Source organism: Asparagus officinalis, chromosome 4 (assembly GCF_001876935.1).
Source record: "Asparagus officinalis chromosome 4, Aspof.V1, whole genome shotgun sequence".
Classification (NCBI taxonomy): Eukaryota; Viridiplantae; Streptophyta; class Magnoliopsida; order Asparagales; family Asparagaceae; genus Asparagus; species Asparagus officinalis.
The window spans coordinates 90,079,333-90,084,053 of NC_033797.1; the positions used below are offsets into that span (position 1 = coordinate 90,079,333).

Genomic DNA, 4,721 nt, shown 5'->3' on the forward strand with positions numbered 1-4,721 from the left:
AATTTAAATTTATCGATATAGGTTGTACCCCATATTCCTCGCCAAAAAAATTCAATTATGAGGAAATTTACATTTGTCGATATAGGTTATATAATCTATAGCGAGAAAAATTACTTTTGTCATTATAGATTGTATCATTATAGTGGGGAAATATGTTTTTGTTGACGTAAACAGTATACTTTATAACGAGGAAATATTCTTTTAACGACGTAAACAGTATACTTATAATGAGGAAATTTTATTTCATCAATAATAATGCTATTACAAGAAAAACGCTCAAAATATAAATAATTGTCATCAATTATCACCACAGCACATCAAAACAATTAAAATAAATAAAACAAGTTTCTACCATAAGTAACAGTGCTAGTCTAAAACAATAACAAATACAACACGATCAAAGAAACATTTCTCCAAGTTTAAGTTCACTAAGAATACTAAGTTGATTGATGTTGCCTGGAAAAATTAGCCATAAACTCCTCAAACTTTTTGGCTTGCTCCTCCAATCTTTGGATTACCTCATTTTGCGCATCGATCTTTTATTGTTGAGTTCCTACAAGTTGTTGGGTCTCTTGAAGCTGTTCTTGCAACTCTTTATTCTTTTCAGACATTTCACTCATCGAAGAACGGAAGAACCTTAATGGTGGTGGTCTAGAACCAAAACCATAGCCCTTAATGTAGCCTGATTTGACTTTGAGAACTTTTGTACAGATTTCCTCATTTGTCATTGATCGAGTTCCATCAAGTTGAATGGTATCTGCTCCCATCTTTATCATTTGATTCTATAAATAAAAAATATATCAACTTCAATCATATGCAACTTATTAATTACAACCTAATTAATATAATCCTCTTTAGAACAGTAATATCAGTTTTCGAACCTGGAGCTACACACACTGCATAGGCCAAACACCACAGTTAAAAAAAATTGAAATGAACACAGGTCATATAGTCCATATTTCGAGAAAAGCATGCAATGAACTATAACAAATATAACTAACAACTTTCATTAGAAAAATTATGTAGAACACTTGAAGACCAAAATATATTACTTACATTGGCTAAATAATCATAGATCATACATGGTGGCATATTAATGTGGTGAAATATATATTAGTAGTAAGAGAAACAAAAATCACACATACAAAGATGAGCAGATCTATGAGAAAAGTTATTATACTTAACTTATTGGAGTGGATAAAAGTTGTCCAAATAATTCATGTTGCATAAAGTTTGAGTAGTAGTTCTTCTGCAAGAAGATTTTTGCAGCAATTAACTAGTGGCAGCAACAAAGTTCAGCTTTACGTTAAATAACTGTTAGATAATTAATTTGTAATAACTAAACTAGTATCAAAGGTGGGTTAGCATTCTTTCAAATCAACAAAAAGATAATATCTACATTAAAGAACTTAATATTAAATGATGTACTTATATTATTCATAGGATATTTAGGACAACAATATAAGACTTTGAGCACATGATGCCAGATACTTAAAAGGTCTAAAAGATTAAAACATACATCAGACTCTTAAAAATGCAGAACACAATGATATTATAAACTCCTCATAATCCCTACCGGCATATTAAAAAAATCTGTGGATCTAAAGCCAGGGGAAAATAGTACATTTGATATACAAATTGCATTCCATATCAAAGTGCATGATATACGATGAAATTGAATAAATAACTCAGTCCGCAATATTAGAAAAGTTATGTATTGTTATGGGTTGTTACATGTACATCAAAAGGTTGTAAAATGAATGTATTTTCAATAGCCTGTATAGAAAGGATCCTTAATCCATAAGCTAGATGGCATAAAATAAAAAATGGATTATTTCTATTTATAATAGTTTAATAAATGTTTATTATTTAAACAGAGATCATTCAATACAACAAACAGGTGATTCAAGCACATATGGACTGATTTGAATGAGCTCTAAAGTCAAACGGTCCTAGGTTCTGTGCATGTATCCCTGATTAAAAAGGTTAATTGATTTTTTTACGTGCTATATCAGTTTGCTATTAATAATTTTAAAGTCGTAACAATTTACGGAATCACTAGTTCAGTCCCTGATAACATCAAGCATGATTTACTAAGAAACATGTCTAGGCAAATGATCAAAGTCAAACACTTGCATTTATTATTAAAACTAGTAAAGACTAGATCTAACCTGACTGGATATTACTAGTTCAGTCCCTGATACTCATATTTTCCTCTGAATCTCATTTATATATTTTTAGATGTCCTAGTAATTTGGCATTTCAGCAAAGCAACTAAAAAGATTGCTTGTATAAATAGAAGCCTTAATCGTTAGGCAATATCATCATTAATTGTGGGAAATCCATAAGCACCTGGCATATTTTAATAATGTGAATCATCGAAAACAAAAACAACAAATAAAATTCATATGCCTGAAGCATATAGATAAACAGACCTCAACCATTTCATTTCCTCTTTCTCCACAGCCCACATGGATCACTGTGCTGGAATTAGAGTACTAGAAGAAAGAAGAAAATTAGTGCAAAACATGTACAAGGGGGGAAAAGTAATATTTTCAGTACCGAGAAGGTTATCAAAATGAAAAATGAAAATGTTACCTTTGAAAGTGCCCGACTGATGACTGTTTTACCACAACCAAAAGCTCCAGGTATAGCACAAATTCCTCCAAGCACAGAGGGGAAAAAGGCATTGAGAACACACTGACAAACATTCATGAATAAACAATTAGAAACATGTATTAACATTTAAACTGTGTTTAGAAAGGAAATGATGCTAGGCCTAAGAAAGAATCCCATTGATGAAGCTTATAGGAAAATATTATATTGATTACTTGTCCAGTCAAAAGTGGTTCGAACAGGCCATCTCTGCAGCAAAAGACACTATATCAGCAAATTGTTTAATTGAATCCCAGTTTTAAAACAAGAAACAAACACTAAGAAATTATAAACCTGAAGCATAGTGAACTTATTGATGCCTTGAAACTCCAACTCCAGTACCGTGTCCTGCAAAGTTTGCATGTTAAATATAAAACTACAACCAAATTATTCCCTCAGGAGGATCAGAGAGAATTCTACTAAGATAAAATAATATGAAATCAGTATAATATCAATACATTAAATGATACTAACCCGTCGAGTGTCCAGACGGTATAGAGTGCGTAGAGGTGGTCTGCAAAATCATCCTCGACCACATCTGCTAGATGTGTAATCATATCAAGAAATCAATCATAATGTAAAACAAAATCAAAATCAAAATAAGAATTTACAAATACGGGGTCATAAGGAAGATTGATAGTGTGCACGTGAATAGGAAGTGAACTGAAGTGATACCACAGCAAACTATTTATCAACAAGTCAATGTCATGAATATAATATATAGACGTCAAAAACCAGTAGACTAGCAAAGAAATAAGCAATCCAATAGACCATTCAACAATATTATGCAGAGGACTATCTCAAAACATGTAGGCACATGGAAGGTACAAGTGGTTTTCTTTTCCTTTTTTAAATATAAAAAGAAATGAACAAACAACCAGAAAAAATTAAGGAAAAAATATACAGCCACACAAGAAGAAGGATTAAGTATGCAACTAGACCTGAGCAAATATCCAAACAAGAGAGCTCAAAACAAAAGTACATGCAGAGTTACATTGAAGACTATGCTGATCACCATCAACTCCAGCAGGCTGATCCTCCTCCTCTTCCACCCAATCATCAGCAGTAGCAACCTGTCCTGTAGAATCCACCTCAACATCATGTGAAACAAGTTGGTTGGTCTGCCAAACCTAAAGCTGAATGAAATATGACATGGTTCAACATAAAAAGTACTAATTAGCTAGAATCCTACATTGAACCAAAATCAGGGACCAAAGCTACCATTTTGGTATCAAGAATACAAAGAGCGCAAACAATGACAACAAATGAAAATTGGAGGAAAAACATATAATTATAATTACATAAACTAAAAACAAATCACCAAATACAGAAATGAATCTTACTTCATGAGAATGTCATAGTACTCTGGATCCAAGGTCGAGAACATCCCATCCACATCCTTTATCGCCATCATCGCCCGATGCACCACAATCCAATTCGCCGACTGCAACAACCAAATCCAGAACCCCAATTACAAAGATTCCACTTCAATAAAACCAAAACCTAATTTATGAAACCAGATCAAAAAGAACCCCAAACCTTACACCTCTCATCCTTGATGCTCGTCCGTGATCCTTCAAGCGCCGTCTTCAGAGCTTCCACCGGCTTCAATCTAACGAAAAAAGGAAAAAAACAATATTCGTTAGAGGTAAGGATGATCTATTCGAATTAGGGTTTTGGAATCCATAGAGCTCAACTGTTTGAGCAAGGTCTCGACTTTGCGGGACTTCTGCTCGAGCCTCGTGGCCATCGCCTCCAGATTTTCTGCTTCCAGAGAACTTCCCGCCTCCGCCCGCCATTACTGTTGACATGGCAGATGGCGACGCTTGAGGATTTGAGATCGACGCAGAGAAGAGAACGAAGCCGACGCCGTGGAAGTAGAGGACGACGGCAAGCTTGGGGCTAGGGTTAGGGTTTGGGAGGTAGAGGCGGAGGGAGGTGTTGCGGGCTGGGTTGAGGGGGATGTCTCTGGAGAGGGCGGCGCCGGCAGTGGGGGTGGGGGTGGAGGTGGAGGGGGGATGAGGGGGATCTCGGTGTGGCGGGAGAGGGATCCATCGGGGTTGAGA

At 35.1% G+C, this 4,721-nt stretch overlaps 1 long non-coding RNA gene across 3 annotated transcripts; it reads right to left on the bottom strand.

Annotated features, from left to right (window-relative positions):
• LOC109837833 lies at window positions 276–4,453 on the bottom strand. Of its 3 annotated transcripts, XR_002246470.1 has the most exons (7): window positions 4,195–4,453; window positions 3,999–4,099; window positions 2,950–3,791; window positions 2,832–2,865; window positions 2,599–2,700; window positions 2,436–2,498; window positions 276–782 (listed from the first exon to the last, which is right to left on the bottom strand). It is a non-coding gene; the product is annotated as an uncharacterized LOC109837833 (long non-coding RNA). The 3 variants fall into 3 exon arrangements; XR_002246471.1 differs by having other exon boundaries at window positions 2,436–2,700; window positions 2,950–3,733; XR_002246469.1 differs by having other exon boundaries at window positions 2,436–2,700.